The 20,803-nt window shown below is 36.7% G+C and overlaps 1 protein-coding gene across 9 annotated transcripts in view; it reads right to left on the bottom strand.

The window, feature by feature from the left end:
• The window catches only part of map2 (microtubule-associated protein 2), a 52,292-nt gene extending 33,700 nt beyond the window's left edge, over positions 1-18,592 (bottom strand). For 8 of the 9 annotated variants that reach the window (XM_077579175.1, XM_077579176.1, XM_077579179.1 and 5 more), the window contains exons 1-2: positions 18,515-18,592; positions 5,747-5,798 (exon numbers count right to left, since the gene is read on the bottom strand). The gene's annotated coding sequence lies outside the window, so the exon portion shown is untranslated. Of the gene's footprint in view, positions 1-5,746; positions 5,799-18,289; positions 18,387-18,514 lie in introns of all 9 variants that reach the window. The other variant, XM_077579173.1, reaches the window with a different exon arrangement.
• Between the last annotated feature and the right edge of the window lie 2,211 nt (positions 18,593-20,803).

Raw genomic sequence — 20,803 nt, 5'->3', positions numbered from 1 at the left:
TATTGGACTACTAGAGCAACCTAACTCAAATTATTTACCATAAATCATGCACTGTAAGTGTAACAGGAACAAAAATATATTATACTGGCAGTTGCTGTATTATAACATTGAAGTCGTGATAATCGGACCGATTCCACTGTCGTGCCTGTACCACAAATACACACCGGAAGTCAGGAAAGGACTAGGTTAATTCAGCATTAAGACTTGAAACACTCTCTCTGCCGGGAACACAAAATCCACTTAACAGCGCCTCTACAGCTCACTGTGAAGGTGTGAAGTGCTTGAGGCTGCGGTTCTTACAAGTCTTCTGTCAGTCGGTCCGTACAAGTTTATTTAAGATTTTCAAACAGCGATTTTTCAAGCAGCATCTACTAAGTTTTTTCCTTCGGGTAAAGGCTGAGAGAATTCTCCGTTTTTTGACACATCCCCGCTCTGCTACTAAGCAGAGCACTTTACTGGCAAGTGAGTCGTACAGCGATTCAAAGGAAGTGTGGGGTATAAACAGCAGGATTTGGAAATCATTAATTTTTTCTTGCGACATCAAGTAACGGCTCAAAGTGCTTTTTGAGGAGGATTATGGAAGAACCATGAAACAGTTGAGAAAAAAACTCAAGGGGGCGCTATTTCAAATATTCTTAAGATGATAATAATTTGTTCAATTCATGCTGTTGTCATATTTATTAATGAAATATGATGACATGCTTGTATCAAATCAAATCCACCAAAATTGTGTTACACCATCTGAGTCACCACTGAGACCTGATTTTGCGAGTCTAAACTCTAGTCTTGTTTTTGTTACCAAATTGCCAGATGCATCAGGGTGCTATAGTAGTCTTTTGCCTGGACATGTCCTCTTTTTTTACATCTGTCTGGGCATCCAGGTTTTTTTGTTTTTTTTGCGCACCGTTTTGTTACCACAACTGGTCCAAAAAAAAAGGCGGGTTTTGTGTGTACGTGTTATGTATTAAAAAGTTGTTGTTTTTTACGAAAAAAAGTAGGTCAGCTCTTTACCTTTACTTTTTTTTTTTACCTTTACCTTACTTGCTGAGCATTCAAATGAGGTTCTAAGCTACGCCGGCAGCACGGAATTTTAGCTCACCAGTAGTGCCCTGTGCTCCCAAACTTAGTTGATAGTAGATCCCACCCCCAAGACAAAAAAAAAAAAGTTGATCGGCTGGGCTTTAAACATTATGTCATTATCTATCTATATTATTCATTTGTCAGGTAAGACTTCAAAAGTGAGTTGAGGCATACCTTAAAACAGTTATAAAGTCTGGCCGAGTGTTTTGGAAATCAAAATGCACCCTAAACTATAGAATATGCCGGAACACCCAGCGACATTTCACATTAGGGTCCATATGTCTGACTGAAAAACTACATTTGAATAAGTATGCAGCATGAAAACTGCAAATCCAGCCAAACTGTGACTCAGCAGCACCACAACTGTTTCCTATTACTGAATGACAATGTATGACTTTTGTCCTAAACAAAAGAGAATGTAGGAGAGGGGGCAAGAAAAAAGACGCAGCAGCCATGCAAACGAGAAAAAGTAATCTCACAGTAACACTGCCAAGTCATTTCACTGCATTCATCTCAAAATCTATTTGAAGTGCTTTAAATATAATTAATTTCAATTCAGACATTTCCAAGGACACTGCGGGATACTTCAGCCGCCTACATACAAACGGGTTTTTACTGGCAAAGCACTGCTTTGTCCTTAAACTAAATGTTTTGTCATTTTAATTGACAACATTTGTCATTTCAAGCAGTACAGGCTTGTATTTACCTGCATTGTGTTCAGCATTATTGCCCCCCGTGCTAAATGTTTGAATGCAGTCCTCGAATCATTAATTGTACTGTGAAACAAAACTAACATTGGAAACACTGGCACAAACGTTGCAAATCAACAAATCTTTAAAACATAGCATGACTTCATGCAGTAATTAATCTTTCACTGCATCACTGGCCTGCTATGGTTATTATTATGAATATTACAAATGTGTTACACCAAACAAACAATTCTACAAAACTGATGCTATGATGAACAAATTACAATTTGGAACATGCTCAGTTGTGAACACAGATTTTTTTTTACGTTAATATAATAACATATCAAAATATTCCCATTAAACGAGGCATGAGTTTCATTACTTTCAAGTCTCTCATAATACTGCAACAGAATCCTTTTCTTTTTTTTTTTTAACTGTTGCGCTTCTTCGCTGTCATCATTTTCATGTGTGAAGGTTTGCCAACACGCACACATAAAAAAAATCACACTACTATACACACAATCAAAGCACTTTGTTCATCTCATGGGACTACGCATCCAGCAGCCAACTGTCAGTTTTAATGCGATCAGCAAAGTGAACAGAGTGTGTGTGTGTGTTTGTATGCTTCAAGAAAAGAACTAACAGGACATGCACATGACTGATTCATGAAGCAATATGTTTTATAAAACTATAGTTGTAGAAAACTAAACCTTTCGGAGGAAAAGGAATCTTAACGATTTGACTCGTCCTAAAAAAAAAAAAATGTGGTTGATTTGGATGTGTTGACATGTACTCTACCCTAATTGACTTATGAAGTCCAATGTTTTATATAAAACTATAGTTGACCTATATAAGTTCATTTAGTCCACTGCCAAAAATATTTTAGCCTAAGAACACAAATATTGGATAGTTTTGAAAACAGGCGAACTTGCAATACTTGAATAAGTCCAATTTTAAACCCGTATTATTGCCAACAAAGGTTATTCAGCCTTTACAAAGACCCAGAAGGACAAGCAGTTGTGTGGTGAATGTGAACTGGCCTAGCCTTTTTTGTGAATGGGGTTTGCTTCATCTTTGAAGAAAATGTTTCAAAAACTGCGACTGGCTGGAAAAAAAAAAAACTCTTTTTACAATGTCATGTCTCCATATCCTCAATCTAGTCAGAATTTCTTTCTCTATTAGCCTAATCTCCTTTGTCATTAACCTGCTCTCCCCCAGAAAGAAGGCATGGCGTGAGCTACGACGTATGCTTTCATGTGTGTAAGCAACAAATTTTGCTCATTAAAAAAATACCCGATACGCAGTGCCCTTAGGTTCTATCCACATACCGCGAGAGAAACACTTGTGCATTACATTGCTCATTAATAAAGAGCTGTGAAAATTAGCTTTGGAAATTCCGTGCAAACACCAAAACCACTTTCATGGATGCTTCATCAGTCACACTTTGTAGCCAGCCATGCAGACTACTTCAAGTTTATGTGGAGTTTGATGGGGGGAAAAAAAGAATGTAACTCTAAGAAAACTGCTGAACCAAGCAGGTTGTAGGTGCCAAGTCTCTTATTCAGCATATCACTAAAACATAATGCCTCCTTCACTATTGTCCATAAAATACGCCTTATATTTTATCTTGGAAAATAATCGAATCCCAAGAAAGCAAAATCCTATCATATGGCACAACTATAGAATCACAGAAAATATAATAAACAAGTATTTTTTTTCTCAATCATGACACAGGTAAAACACTAAAGACCTGATTTACTAAAGGCAGAGGTAGCAAATCCAGGTCCAGAAAGTAAAAACCCTGGCACAGTTTGGCTTTAGCCCCTAGTGCTAGCTAGCTAGCTCCCTAGCAGGTAAGCAAGCACCTTGGGAGCTAGCTAGCTAGCACGACAACTAAAACAATTAGCAATAAGGGCTAAAGCCAAACTGTGGCTGGGTTTTTACTTTCTGGACCTGGATTTGCTTTCTGGACCTAATAATAGTTGTATTTCTACAAAATACTTGGCAAGAGACAGTAAAACAAAACAAAAAATCTGTATAAAAAAAAAAAGAAAAGAAAGTGTATATAACAGGTTGTCCTTCGACAAAGACATTGCTCTATACTAGTGTTGTTTGCAGTACTGTAAGGTCCATAAAACCTTGACTTAATCATCGATATTTGCACTGTAAGTGTGGCCTTGTCGTTGTGTGTATGGATTAAGGCAAGTTAATAACATGCAGCAAAGAGAGAGAAAGAGAGAGAATGAACCTGACTGGCAAGATATGAAGTGAGACGAGATGAGAATATGACGAGGCACAAAGATGAGGAAGGATGTGTAGGTGGAAATGCTCAAGGAGAAAGACAGGGAACAAAGACAAGAGCCCAGCTGGGGTGAGGTGGTGGGTCTGAGCTATTATATCACAGCTGAGAACAGCAAACATATTGAATAAACAGTCACTAGAGGGATTTCGTTTTAATTTCTCTTTATCATCACTCTGTGGCTTTTTATCCTAATATATGTTGTTTTGTTTTTTAATGGGCATTTGAGGAAAAATTATTCAAAGGCTGAGGATTTTCTCTTTTTTCTTTTTTTCTTTTTTTACATTATGGTAATAATTAGCACTCAAACTTGCAACCAAAATGCACATTTGCTATTTATTTACCGTTTAAGCAACAAATTCCGAATCAACTTGAATGGATTACTAATTGTACTTTTGTCAAATAAAGCATCCAAAAAATGATTATAAACCTTATATTTACTTTTTTTTTTAAATATATATATTGGCGGCGGGTATCAAGACTGTATGCAGCAGATGCGCTAACGCAGCCGCGTCAACATACAGAAACGTTTTCCTTTTAATTTAACTCTTTGACTGCCAAAAACGTTAAATAACGTTTAGTAAAATCCTATGGAGGAGTGCCAAAGACGTTAAAATACGTTTTTTTTTTTTTCAAAACAGAGGTGAAACTAACCATTTTCTATTGTTGATTACTGAAAAACGGAATAAGGTAGAAACAAACTTTTTTTTCTGATGAAAGATGAGAGTCCAATCTTTCATTTGGTAGTATGTGTGTTTCCATAGTCCAAATACATAATTTTCTGTGGACCTTGAAATATCAGTCAAAAATGCTTAAATCGGCTGGCACCCATGGCATCCCTTTTCTGAAAACGTCTGGCAGTCAAAGAGTTAAAAAAAGTTTACTTAAACCTGTACCCAGGATCTCTTGCCATACACTGGCCAAGGGCAGAACCCAAGGTGGGGTTTTTTTCCACTTTTGGTAAAGTTTTTAATTCATCCGTGTTCTGTTGTATTAGCTAGCTATCTAGCTAACTAGCTAAACTAATCTGGGAAACATCGAAATTTGCAAATTCAATGCTCATTTGCTGGCTAAACATTCCCATACATGCGCAAACACTTCCGGGCAAACATATCTGATGTGATAGCAACCGTCGCTAACATAGATTTAATACTAAAAATAGGTGACCTTGGGTTTCCAGGGAAATGACAGTGTTGCTGTTATACTTTTAAATTCATTTTTGAAACTTTTTAATATTGTTGTTCTTTCATCCACTCACATGCAGAAATCATTGTGCTCGAAATGTGCAAAGATGACCCCGAAGTCATTTCACATCCATCCATCCATTTTCTACTATCTCTATACTTATATTAGGGTGAGCTGGAACCTATCCCAGCTCACTTGAGGGTTAGCCAGCCAATGGCAGCACACATTTAGACAAACAAACATGCAACCTCAACGTGAAATGTGACACCACCGGACGAGCCGACGAAATGTACTCTTTGCTGCTACCGCTACAACAGCGCTGTTGTCCGCCATTAAAGGAAGATAACTGCCTCTGCGGCTACCGGTCATATAAAGCTAACGGTGGCTTTTAGCAGCACGGTGACGCAGCAACTTTACAGCAGCACATACTGATGCAGAAGAACAATGAGTATAAGGCTGGGATGACTAAAAAGAAACGGAATGAGTGACTCACCTGGCTGACTGCGATATGGTCCGTGACTCAGGGGAAAGCTCGCATCCGAGTCCTGGAAAAGTGACAGTGGATAAAAGGGTAAGAGCAGTTGTGAGGGTAGAAAGGCAGAGCGACAGATTTGCCTCTTTAGTCCTTAGGGAGTGCGGTGGCAGGTGGCGTCTCTTAATACACAAACACGCGCACAAACACACACAAAGCTAGCACCTGCAAATCTCCGCGACAGATGGAGAGAGGATGAGGTGGTGGCTGAGAGGAGAAAGTAGTAATCAGTCAATGGTAGCTCGAAAGAGAGCGAGCTGAAGTTGCGAAATTGGAGGGTTGTGATTGTCTGTGCGCTGTCCATGGTTGTTAGTGTGACAACTCAAATACAGATACACTTTCCTGCCGCGCTGTCTTGGCACACGCGTGCACACGCACACTTTGAAATGCCTCATTAGGGGCATAACAAAAGCGGTCATGCTGTCTGGTGAAGGCGCAATTCTGCCACTACTGTAAGACTGGAAAACATTATTGATAGCGCCGCTCATTGACAGGAACAACTGTATGTGTCCTGACAAAGGTAAGTACAGTAAGTGGACATTTTCACGAGACAGTAGATTGTGTGATCTACATGGTGAGTAACTATTGGTTGGCGGTATGATCATGATCAGTATGATCGCAATCAGATTTTGTTTGTGCAATTAAAGTTCTAAAATGTATTTTATTATAATATGTATTATTTTGAAACAGTTTTTCATTGAACGCCATCTATGTTCTGAATTATTTATTTATTTTTGAGAAATAAGACTTTTCCTGTCGCAATGTTTTGATTTTATCTCTAAAAATTCTAAACGTTACGACAGGGAATGTTCTTGTTTATCAAAAAGAAAATTGTAGCTAATTCTCTGACTCTGAGCAACATCAGAACAGACACGAACTAGAAAAATTCCCGTGGAAATTTTGAATGGGACTGCTCTGACTCTTGCAAGGTGGAAAGACGCATGTAGTACTTGTAGCAATAGTAGTAGTAGTATAGTAGTAGCAAGTACTTGTAGTAGTAAGTAGTAGTAGTAGTAGTAGTAGTACTTGTACTCGTAGTAGTAGTATTAGTAGTATTTGTAGTTGTAGTAATTTTAGTAGTAGTCAAATGGCCAAGATGGCCGCCGATTCGGTCTTTTTTTCATATTCATTAGGCTTTTCCTAATCAGGATTTTGGAGCCTAGTTGAAAAAAAATAAAATAGAATAAACACCATAACCAATCACCGATCCGATCAGAAGTTGGAGCAATCTATCCAATCTATTTAAACAACTTGTTTATTACGATACAGTCAACTGCTGTTACTCGGGAAGAATTGAAAACGGTCCGGCTACCAAATAGCCGAAATTTGCATATAAATTTGCATATAATTAATTAATGTATTAATTAAACCACATAAAAATTCTCCCCAAAACACTGATAAATATTCAATACAAATGTGGAGAAAAACCCGTGGATCCAATCAATTACATCATTAATCTATCAGCAAATTATGAAATTACAGGCCATCACCAAATTTGCATAAAATGCAAAATATCTACCAGTTTCTAATTGGTCACCAATCTGGCCCAGTGTGCAACAGAAAATCCTTCCAACAAACATCCAGCCACCAGTTTGCACCCTCAATCTGAAGTGCTCTTGGGTTATGCCACACGACAACGACCCGAAACATACCTCAAAGTCCACATCTGAATGGATAAATAAAACAAAATGTAGGTTTTAAATTGGCAAGTCAAAGAACGGAATTATCGGACTGAGATTCTGTGGTATGAATTGAAATGCTCAAAATTCCCACAGTGCAGTATGACTGACATCAATCAAGCTAACTATAGAATAGTTTTCCTTTAACTACATGAAACGCAAGGCTAGAAAATATCAGCTCTTTTAACAGTTCAATAAAAAGTCAACAGATTTTTGTACAAAACTTGCAATGGGTCTTCTTTGGAGGACAAGCTGAACTTTGCAGCACTGCAAGTGAATGCAGATGCGCTGCACTTTGATCTGCTTGAAAAAAAAAATGCTTGGGGTGATCTACTTTTATCAGTTAAAGGACCGATATGTTATCAAATACATCTATAAAAAAAAAAAGAGTGTGGTGATCCAAATGTCACCTCATATAAACGGAAATGAGAAGTGAATAGTTGTTGTAACTTGTCCTTGTCATTCATGTCTTGCCTGAGAGCATCCGTACTATATTATGACACGACACTGGTCTACGAAGACATACTGTAAATTGCAGCACTGAAACCGCTCATCAGCAAACACTTGAACGTAATCCAAAGTGTATGTCTTGTGCGGCACACATGAGCACACAGCCGATGCCATATGGGACTCGCTGCAAATTGGATTCAGTGCTTGTGTACATTGGAATCGCAGACACAACCACAACGGGCACCAAAACAACAGCTTTTATATGGCTAATCGATGCTAAATTGTTAAAAATTATTATTATATATATATATATATATATTATATTTTATATATATTTTATATTTATATTTTTATTTTATTTATTTCTTTATTTTATTTATATATTTATTATTATTATTTATTTATTTCATAAAGACAATTCTTGGGTTAGTAGAGTTTGGTCAAATTTGTGGGTAAATTTTTCTGAGAGGAGCTAAATTGTTGGGTTACAGTACCGGTATACAGCTAATATGTTAATAACCAAATTTATTTCGGTTATTTAGGTAAAAAAAAAAAAATTCAGGGCATCAAATTAACCCAAGCGTTAGTCGGTAATTGGGTTCAAATTTGCAGCAAGGCACGTATGCCAAATTCCCAAAAATGCTAAACTACACTTGACCTGGCACAAAAGTGAAGACGCATTTGTTGTTGCACCGAAAATGTCTACGAAAATAGAGCCCTTAAAGTTCATCCATGAGGTCGGTGGGTCGAGAGAGAAAAATGAGCACCAAACAGCAACCTCTTACGACAGCGTATAAGGGCCACGTGTAAATGTTTTATTTTTCAGAGGTGGGGGTAATATTCCGAGAGGAAAAAAACGCATTTGTGACTTTATATATTTATTTTATTTTATTTATTTATTTTATTTTTAATTTTTTTGTGACTTTATAAAGTGGCAAATTTGAGAGAGAGAAATTCACAAATTTGCCACTTTCAAGTCACAAATTTGTGAAGTTTCTGAGTTTTTTTCTCGCAAATCTGCCACTTTATAAATTCGCAAATTCACTAGTTTTTTTCTCTCTCAAATTTGCCACTTTATAAAGTCTTAACGTTTTTTTCGCAGAATATTATTTGCCCCTTTTTTATACTTGACCCTAATACGCCTTTGAGAACCAGACCAAAATTGTTATGTGCACTCCTGCTTATTATTATGCATCAGCAGCGCATCATCCTCTTGTGTGTATTTTTCGCACACCGCAATATTACACGAGCTACTACCTGCGGGAGCACTGAATCCGATCCTGTTGCTCCAATTATTATTACACGGCTTCTGGAAAATTGCGTTTCAGCCAAAAGTCATTTTCATGAATGATTAATCGTGTTTTACTGATTAAAATTGTCCATCACAATGTCAGTGCAATTAATTAAGTCATAGACCTGTTGTGGGTTCAAGGAAGGATGGTTTTTAAGGGTTTTTTCTATTCTATTCTATTTTATGTTTTATTATACTATATATGTTTTATATTTTGATTGATATATCCACTGAACAGTCTGTATGTGAAATTCTACACAGTAAACAGACAAAGCATGTGTAAATAAACAATCATTGGATAAGGTTTTTTTTACATGCTGGCCAGAGATTTAATGGCGCATTCATGATGTCTGCTAATACAGAACAAAAATGGAAGGATTACCGTATATACGCTATAAAAAAAAAAAAAGCCTTCGCTAGCTGTCATGCATTCCCTAGTAAGACAAATCCAACCGTATTCTAACAGAATCCTGCTTTACATGCAACTAACCTGACCTTTAAAGACTATGTTGATTGGTAATTATCTCCTTTGGGAGAAAGCAGGAACCTTAATTGGTTGGCTGATGTGATTTGAGAATTTTAACTCAGTTTAGATTTTCAAGCGATTATGCTCCTCCATCCTCCTGTTTGAACTCTTCCGAGGAGTTCCGGTGAATGTCACAGCCCAGCTTGTTTCTCTCCGTTTTATGTTCTTATTTTCATTACAATGGAAAAAAAAAATGAATTCCTATTCCTCGGGGTATAAGGGACCATAAATCCATTAAGGTTGACCGATGAATCATCCCCCCCCCCCCCACACACTCTCAATGTAGGTCTCATTTTAAAGACAATTCCATCTCTTGGTTTATTGTTGATGTAAAAATAAATAAATAAATAAAAAACACATTTTACCAACGTATTTGTCAATGTTTATCGCGTGCAACTGTCTAGTGTATTTGTGTAATGCCGGTTTGCTCGAGGGAGTGGCGAAGCCTGCTGTGCGTGGTGATGAGCAGCCTCTCAGTTTCCATAGCAACACCCTAACTCCGTCAGTCTCCATGGTGACTAATAATGGCATTAGCTGATTCAGAAAATGTTCATTCCAAAAGGAATGATAGGTCTCATGAATGGCAATACCAAGATGGATGAAAGTATCTTTGGGAAATATTAGTGATAACATTGCACCCTTCCCTCCAGCTTCGTCAACATTTGTTCCTGTTCCCGAAGTAAACACCGATCATCAAACGAGCCCAAAATCAAGTCAAAGGATCAATGGATGGCACTGACTTCACTCACATGTAACAACTGCTGGAGGGTCAGCAATCAGGACCCTCAGCGGATTCTGATGACAGCTGACACAAAATGGAGTGTACTACTAGGTTTCAACCTGCAGGGGCGATGTTGAGTACACCTCAAGTAGTTTTCTGGCCTGAAGAAGAACAACATACTTACTGTCAGCTACTGGAAGGTAAAGGGATACTTGTAGTAAAGTAAAAAGCAGAAAAAAGTTCATATTTGGTCCAGAATTAATTTGATAACGTCATTATTTTTCATGTACAATTAATATCTGTAAAAACGAGTTTTTCCGCTTGATGTCGACTGAAGAAGACATCACCTGTACTGAGGAAGTAGGTAACCACTGAGCAAACCCAGAAAACAGGTGAGCCATGATTAGTAGTTACCTACTTCCTCAGCACAGGCAATGTCATCTTCAGTCGACATCAAGCGGAAATATTTGTTTTTAACTCATTGACTGCCGTTGACGGCTATAAACGTAAAAAAATTCTATTAGTTTAACTTTTTTTTTCCAGTTTTGTTAACAAAAGTATGAAAACCTAGAAAACAAAATATTGTGCATTTAGAACAGATATCAAATTTGTGATTAATCGTGAGTTAACTAGTGAAGTCATGCGATTAATTACAAAATAAAAATTGCAATCGCCTGACGAGATGATTATTAAAAATTAGAGGTTTTTATTGTAATTAATCGCATGACTTCACTAGTTAACTCACAATTAATCACAAAATTGCATGTTTTTAGACAGCTTTTGCATTTCTGACCCCTGTAAGCACTTGTGTGTCTACTACATGAACTCTATATTAGCAAATGCAAGTAGGCAGCCCCAAATGGCAAATTCATTTGTTCAAAAATTAATTTGTTCAAAAATTTATTTGAACTATTTTTATTAGATTAACATTTTTTCCACTTTTGTTAACAAGAGTATGAAAACCTAGAATTGTTTTATTGTATATTTAGAAAAGAGATACAATTTATGATTAATCATGAGTTAACTATTGAAGTCAGACAATTTTAAAAAATTATCGCCTGAGGCGATTTAAAAAAAGAAAAGATGATTAAAAATTAGGAGCGTCAGGAAATTAAAATTTTTTAATCGCAATTAATTGCATGACTTCATGAGTTAACTCACAATTAATCAATAATTATCTGTTCTAAATGTACAATAAAAAAAAGTCTAGGTTTTCATACTCTTGTTAACAAAAGTAGAAAAAATTGTTAAACTAATACAAATAGTTAAAAGGATTTTTTTGACGTTTATAACCGTCAATGGCAGTGAATGAGTTAAAATAATGACGTTATCAAATTAATTCTGGACAAAATATGAACTTTTTACATTGACGTTTATAACCGTCAATGGCAGTGAATGAGTTAAAAATAATGACGTTATCAAATTAATTCTGGACAAAATATGAACTTTTTACTGCTGAAAATGGCTGTCAAAAATGAGTCAAATATCCCGCTGAGCTACTGCAACGCAATGGAAACTCCTCTAAACAACATCAGTTTGCTTGATATGACCCCAACAGTATTCCAGAACCTTCAGATAGCGATTCTCTACAACAGACTGGGTTGAGGGTGACCGGATTCCTTCACTCTGGTCTCAGCCGTAGCTGCTGAAAACAAGATGAAGGCGCATAAAACAATGTGGCGCAACACAGCAGTGCACTGCAACGAGCAAATCAAAGAGAGCGAGAGAGCGCTGACAAGAGGTGCCTGCGTTGATGGCTGCGCACGTGTTCGCTCTCAGGAGAGCTCGAACAGTGGGCGGTACGGCTAAATGGCTTCCAGTGGAATCAAGTAAGTCTTAACACACTGACTTAACACTAAATGTGCATTTTAACAGACCAATCAAAATGGATGTGGGCCAACGCAGAGTGGTACAAGTTTGATGCAAGTCATCGCAAGGGATTGGACGTTTAGTGGCGAGCCAGCCAGGATTAATCAACTTGGCACGGAAAAGTGAGGTCAGCTGTTTAAAGAAACCTGTGACCCGGTGAAACCTTTTGGATTAAAATAAGAGGGTTTAAGTGAGGTTTAGGTTTTTGTAGGTAAGACGTATTAATTACACTTGATACGTCAATGATTTGAAATCCTCTGTGACGACTGATTAGGTGTTAGCCAACCATGTTGCTATTACTTTTAGAGTACAGTAGATTGACTTAGAAAGAATAATTCAATAAAATAATAGCCTCCCTGTGAGTATCTGGATGTATGCTTTGGTGTACTTTTGCTGCACGGGAGTGTTCTCATTTCATATTTTTGGGGGGCTGTTCAATAAACGGCAATGGAATATCTGAATTCTAATTGTAGCTCGCAAAACAAATCAACCAAGCGATCCTCTTCATATTGCCCAAAAAAAGGAAACGCCACATATCCTCTCTGCAATTAACCTCTACTGCACGTGGGCGTATGTCAGCATTGCAACGCGCATAAACTATTCTGTGAGCTAATCCTATTTTCTGGTATATTGTTGTCATCCTGTAATTTCCAACAGCTGGAAGGATCCAATTGAAATCTAAATTTAACCATGACGAGACTGTTCAGAGAGAGGCTGTTTTTTGTGGTGCAATTTTGCAGAGAAATATTTTTGGAACTCCAGAGAACATGGTTGTTAGCGTTGACATTTTAGACAAGTCAAGCAGAATGTTAGATCGACTGCAGTCACGCAAATGCAGTGGGTGCTCTGAAGTCAAATGCCCGCAAGGTCACATTCACTTCAAAGCTGGAAAATTCAATATTCACATCATTAATATAAAAGTTAAGATGTTGTTAAGTTACACCTTCATCATTAACTCGTTTACTGCCATTGACGGATATAGACGTCAAAAATTAATTTGAACTATTTCTATTAGTTTAACATTTTTTCCCACGTTTGTTAACAAGAGTATGAAAACCTAGATTTTTTTATTAATTGTACATTAAGAACAGATATAAAATTTGTGATTAATCGTGAGTTAACTAGTGAAGTCATGCGATTAGTTACAATTACAAATTTTAAACGCCTGAAAATTTTTATTGTAATTAATCGCATGACTATAATAGTTCTAGGTTTTCATACTAACAAAAGTGGAGAAAATTGTTAAACTAATAGAAATGGTTCAAATTAATTTCTGACGTCTATAGCCGTCAACGGCAGTTAATGACTTAATTAATTGAGCTTGTCTCAATTTTAAAACGTATTTATTTATTTATTTATGTTGCTTTGTAAGCAATCCTTCCCTTGTATTCCATGATTTGTACTTTGAAACTGGTACCAAAAAAAAAAATCTATATTTTTGTATCACTCTCACAAAAAAATGAGGATTTCTCTATTCGGGTTGGTAACCCACTAAAACTGTTAAAGATCTGCTTTATACCCGGAACACATCTGGATTGCAGATTTCAGGGCTTATTTACAGTGCAATGAATTCATTAAGATCATGTTATTAAACCAGATTTAAACTATTCTCGAGGTTTAGAAATGACACATTATCTGCTCACGTGCCTGCCATTTTCCCATCAAATTTGTTTACAAATTGTCCTGAGAAATGAATCAGAATGTTCAAAAATATTCAAGCAGCGATTTGACTGAATATCACATCAGTGTTACGCAAAGTGAGGTGTCGTGTGTTCCATGTGGCAAGATGTCACCAAATTAGAATTTGGCAAGAGCAGATGATCCAAGATTAAAGCTGCTTAAGAAAGAAGCACACATACTGTATAAAGGCCTGCTGTAATGGATCTGATCTCTAAAAGGGTTAAAAATACAACAAATGGATCTAAAAGTAAATGGATTGACCTGTTAAGAACAAAGCTAAAATCCAGTATTGAACAAGTACCCGTGTTGCCGTGTAAAAAAAAAAAAAAAAAAAACTTGCTCTGTGTCTGACACAGTCTAGTTGTTGTGTGTTATATCTCACTTCGTTTACACGTAGGTGTCATCGCTGATTACGTAACCAAAAGAGAGACGCCTCGCATCCTAAAAATGCTCAAAGACTTCAAAACAATATGTGAATAATTCATCTTCTAAATCGCTCAAGAAAGATAAACACCGCGGATCCCCACAGATCATCAACAGGTTCCGAGCAGCGTCTTGCACTCCACAAAACATCTCGTGACACAGTCAGCAATCTGTGGGAGGGGGACTGCATCTTTCATTTTTTGGAGTCATCTATCATCCATTCCTCACTACCATTCCCCCATGTGGGAAAAAAGTGACGTTTCAGCAGATCTTTGGGGCAATTTTACCTGCTCTTGAATACATTGCCTGTTTTTTTGTATACATTATACATTATATGTGACATAAAGGCATGAAAGACGCGATTGAAATGTAGTCTTTTAGCTTTATTAAGCAATTTCTCAAAATGAATTCATTGCACAGTGGTGCCTTGAGATACAAGTGACCTGACTTACGAGTTTTTCAAGATGCAAGCCGCCGTTTTTCCAGTTTTCCCATTTAGTTTGTGAGCAGAAACGTAAGATATGAGCGCTAAAACCGATTTCACAACAACAAGCAGCAACTGGATAGATAGTGAACAGTTCTTTCAAAAAGAGGCTTCACGCAGTTTGTCTGTACCATACACTGCCCCCCGGTGGCCAAGGCACGTACAGCAGAAGAAGCCGTGCAATGGCCATTGCACTGAAGCAAAAAAAAATGTGGCAAATAATGTTTAATTTCTTTTTAACTCATTCACTGCCATTGACAGCTATAGACGTCAAAAATTCATTTGAACTATTTCTATTTAACATTTTTCCAGTATGAAAACCTAGAAAAAAATTATTGTACAATTAGAACAGATATTAAATGTGTGATTAATCGTGAGTTAACTATTGAAGTCATGCAATTAATTACAATTAAAAAATTTAATTGACTGAAGCGATTAAAAAAAAAGACAAACGATTATTAAAAATTAGGGGCGTCAGGCGATTAAACATTTTGGGGGAAACATAATTAATTGCAAGACTTCTCTAGTTAACTCACAATTAATCACAAATTTTATATCTGTTCTAAATGTACAATAAAAAAAATCTAGGTTTTCATGCTCTTGTTAACAAAAGTGGAAAAAATGTTAACCTACTAGAAATAGTTTAAATGAATTTTTGACGTCTATAGCCGTCACTGGCAGCGACTGAGTTAAAAGGGGACTTAACTGTTAAATGCCTTCCTGTTTAATTCCAAATTTAAGTTTGCATTCTCATTGGCATCCAAAATGTAGCCCTACTGCTGCGCCAACGCAAGTTGAGCTTTTTTTGCCGACATGTTTCCAATGCGGGACCGGAGTGTCGAGTGCATTGTCTTGTTTAGCAATGTTGAACTGTCAACCAAGATAGCATTTAGCATTAGCAAAAGTAAAATAATTCACCTTCATATCTGAAGCACTGTGCCATCATACCGGAGGAATATTTATTGTGTGTTCTGTTCTTATCTTCATCTTATCTAGAGACTGACATCTAGCTGGATCTATCTTCAACGTTGCTAAGCTACAAAGTTCATCCCAAAAGCCTTTCCGACTTGCGCTCTATCTACTTTCCATTATATAATCTTATTGTATCAAGAGGCACTCTGCCACGAAAGACAGTGGGCGTGTTACGGTTTTTCCCATCAATAGAATAATCGTCTCAATCTCTAATCTACTTAGCATCACAGCAATGTAGTCACACATGTAACAAAGTCAATTAGGACAGGCGACAGTTATCCGATTAGGCGGTTACGGTTCACCTTTTTTTTCCCCCCAAACTATCTAGCCTGAGTGTCCTCTGGTGCTTGCTTTAAAAAAAAAAATTGTGTTTAACTACAGAAGATGTAGAAAGAAGTATGTAAATAAAGTCAGACAAAAAGATCATCTGCCTGCACCAGCCTCCGTTTACTGTTACAGTCCCAAATGCTTTTTACCGTTGTTTTAAATGATTGCATGTTTTTAGACAGCTTTTGCATTTTTGACCCCTGTAAGCACTTGTGTGACTACTACATGGACTCTATATTAGCAAAGCACGGCTACAAAGCAGAACATATTAACTCATTCACTGCCATTGACGGCTATTGACGTCAAAAATTCATTTGAACTATTTTTATTAGATTAACATTTGTTTCCACTTTTGTTAACAAGAGTATGAAAACCTAGAATTGTTTTATTGTATATTTAGAACAGATATAAAATGTATGATTAATCATGAGTTAACTATTGAAGTCATGCGATTAATTACAATTAAAAAAATGTATCGCCTGAGGCGATTTAAAAAAAAAAGAAAAGACTGATTAAAAATTAGGAGGGGCAGGAAATTTTAATTTTTAATCGCAATTAATTGCATGACTTCGTGAGTTAACTCACAATTAATCACAAATTATCTGTTCTAAATGTACAATAAAAAAAATTCAAGGTTTTCATACTATTAACAAAAGTGGGAAAAAAATGTTAAACTAATAAAAATAGTTAAAATTAATTTTTGACGTCTACAACCGTCAATGGCAGTGGATGAGTGAATGAACATAAGCGGCTGGAATATCTAGCCCCTTTCACACTGCCTTTCTGGAATATTGCCACATCAGGGGCGTGACAGAGCATTTATTCACTTGAGCTTTTCAGACAGAGCCCAACGAAGCAGGACGTCCCCCACATCTGAAGTGCACGTTCACAAAACTCGTGAATACGTAAAATGCGTGTTTCAACAAGTTTACATTTGCTACAGCATGTGTGAAGAGTAAAACTGTATTTAAAAAAATGTACGGTCTCTCTATAACCACACATTTCCACAACTATTGCAATAAACAGGGGTTAACTGTTCACCATTAAGTCATCTTGCTTCATTAGGCACACGGCGAGATGCGTAAAAACGACACGGCATAATAACCCAAGTGCACCTGTGCTTTATTGTCTCTGCTGGCTGACTGACAGCCCACCACCTACAACAGCGAGCGCCCACGACGCAGGCGGTGATTCATAGGCACAGGTTTAAGCCACACAGGTATTACCTTGACATTTAAATTTGCAACACTTGTCTGAAAAGCTTGTTGGGGAGCATACTTTATGAAAAGTTGCCTGTAATGGGGGTAAAGGGACTTTAAGGGGTGCTGTACATGAAAGTCACAATCCATTTTTATGTAATCTTGTGCGTCACATGCTACGCTGTCATACGTAATGGCCATTTGTCACGTCTGTAAACACTTGAATCTGATGATGTGCTTTCCATGTTATCTTTTCAAAGTGAATGCAGACGGTCGGCCTTGTGGTCCAGACATAGGCCTGGTCCCCAAACAGCAAGGCGGAGCCCACCCGCCTGCCAATGACTCAATACATTGCAACATCATTGTGAAGGCATCGGGCATTAACAGTGTCTCCATTTACTGCAGGCCAGTGCACACAAACAGAGAAATCGATAGTCAGTCCTTTTATGGAAATGAGACGTGAATATAAGGTGGATCAATTATAGGAGAGCTATGCTGCATTCCATTATCCTGCCATTTAGAGGAATCTTTAATGGAGCTGCCATATTTGATTTGAAATAACGTCAAAACATGTGCACTATATCAGATACAGTATAGACATTTTTTTTTGTCTTTGGTGTGGCCAACCACAAAATGACTCAGCACATGCAGTGCCCCATCAGATCCACCTGTGTACTGAATATGTGTATATATGCGGGCTAATTTCATTGATACATTGATTCAAGATATTATACAAGTTACCGCAGTAGCTACGTTTCTTTTGTATTTTTAATGAGGTCCGATGCAGAGAACAATTCATTACGAATCAACACGCGTGATTAAGTCAGCCCCGACACACTAGCTTTCTACTAGCTTCTCGCTTTCTCGAGATGTGTTCACTCACCTCGCATTTAAATCAGACAAAAATATAGTGAAAAGGGGGAGACCATGCAAGCAGGCAGGCAGGCAGCCCCAACTGGCAAGAATCACAAACAGCTCTCCTGTGGACGAACATGCTCGTTTAGTCTGCTCAAGGAATATAAGCACACTTTCCTTTTAAGTCTAATATTACATATTTATCTTAAACTATAACGAAAAAAGGACATAATTGTTGTTGGGGTTTTTTTACCTGTTCGGCGCAGCGTCCCCCAATGCAACACCGGCTCTGTCAGACAACACAGTCACCGCAGGCTGCATGTACCGTAATCACTATATGACTAACGCCGCTGCATTTTTTTAAGCTCCTGGTGGCTCATTACGGTATTAGGTACCGCCCCACCTAAACAAGAGGCAGGTGCTTATTTTTCGTCTGGCACAATATTAAGTTTTGCCACGCTGACAAATAAACAATTTAAAATAAATAATTAAGTAAATTAATAAATAACTATGACCAAGAGGTAGGTGTTTATGTCACTTAAAAAAATGATGCAAATGTTTTGTTAAAAAATGGTTGAAAAGTGTCATGTCTAAGTAAATGGAGGACAGTAGAGCATTATTTATTGCCATTATTTATATATATATATATATATATATATATATATATATATATATATATATATATATATATATATATATATATATATATATATATATATATATATAAACTTTTAAATAGTACAGTATTTGTAATATTTGTCCTGTTCTATTGGTAACCTGAAATGAAAAATTAATGAATTACTTATTTTTTTTAAATACAGATTCATTTAAAATACCAAATTATTCATGATTACTAATGTCTTAACACAGATGTTTTGTATTTATAATCCTCTTCAGTTTAATATTGATTGTATTGTGTTTTATTTCTCATCATTGATTAGTTTCTGAATATTTTGTTCTACCACTATATTTAAAGTGCAAGACATATAAACTTGAATCTCAACAGATATATTAATAAAATATTACTGTAATGAAAAATTAGATTAAATGAAACAATTCTTAAATCAAATGAGTTCCGCATCTTTTTCATAAAATGCGAATACATTATAGACCTATTAATTTGGTTTGTGGTGGAAAAAACATAAATACCAAGTTTATTGGAAGTGTCGTTCTTTACAATAACAACAAGACCCAGATGGGACATTTTTCATTTACAGGTAGAGGTATTTTGGTTTCTGTTGCCACTGTCAGTTAAATGTACAGAAGAAATCCATCTTGTCGGGATAGCTTGAGAAATGCAGGATTCCTTCACACTATTTTAGCTCATAATAGAAGTATCTCTGCTGCTTGTCTGGTTTAAGATTGACAAAATTGAATGCAGTAGTTCACTCACAACAGAAGGTGTCGGGTTCAAAACGTAAAAAGCAGAATGAACTTGAATGTTGTATGAAGCACACAACTTGACTCCACTGACCTCCATGTATGTTAATCATCTGTATCGCTGAAATGACCTGACATTCGTTTGTCCTTCCACAATTAACTTAGGTCAGTGCCATCACATTAACATCTTGGCGTAAGTAGTCCTGTATACATAATTCACACAGCTCTAAGTATTGAGTAGTTACAACTACATCCACACTGAAAAAAAATAAACATGTTCTTGAAATCTTACTTTGCTAACAGCTTCAATCAAAATGTATTATTGATTCTTTCAATACAGCTGGGGGGGGGGGGGGGCTTTTCCTAGCGGTGCCCTGATTAGCCCCCAATCCTAATAACTTGTCACTTAGCAACAGAGCTGTACATGCTTCCATAACTGTACTTCACTAAGTCTTTATGTTTACAAATGAATTTTGTTCCACAAGGACATCAACCTACATAAAAGACGTATGTGAATTAATGTATTGGTTACCTAAACAATGTAAGTATTTAAAAATAAATAAATAAACAGGTCAATAACAGAAATTAATAAACCAGTGGCTACATGCCCAGTATTGCTAGTGCATATATATGTTTTAAAAAAATACAATATAAAAAAAAATAATCGGCAGAAAAACACTTAATTCACAAAAACACGACAAGCAACTAAAAAAATACATAAAAAAAAAAGGCTTAAAAAATGAATTGGCTTTTGGTATGAAATGTCCTCACTATGTGATACACAATTCCAGAAAAAAATACTGTTTAATGCCCCCAAAATTCTAATGCAAGTATCACAACAGTGTTGCTACATAATTCCATTTGAAACATGTCCATTTCATGCATGTACTACTTACTCTATGTAATATGTAAAGGCACCACTTGCTCATCTGCTGTTAGTCGTAATGCACACGCAGTGTCCACTAGAGGGCAGAATGTCTCCATGTTGTCATCGAGAAAGGCTTTTTCTTCATTCTTGTCTAAAAGAAAAGTCATCAGCTCCCAGTGTGGCTGAGGGGCCAGAACAATGAAAACTGGTTAGCTACATATCAACATGCTAAATGGGATGTATTTTGTGTATCGTTCGTGTACATTGTTTGACCAATTTAACGCTACACTTAAA

This window comes from Vanacampus margaritifer, chromosome 11, assembly GCF_051991255.1.
Source record: "Vanacampus margaritifer isolate UIUO_Vmar chromosome 11, RoL_Vmar_1.0, whole genome shotgun sequence".
NCBI lineage: Eukaryota > Metazoa > Chordata > Actinopteri > Syngnathiformes > Syngnathidae > Vanacampus > Vanacampus margaritifer.
The sequence above is the reverse complement of the archived record's forward strand: the minus strand, read 5'-3'. Positions and strand labels throughout refer to the sequence as shown.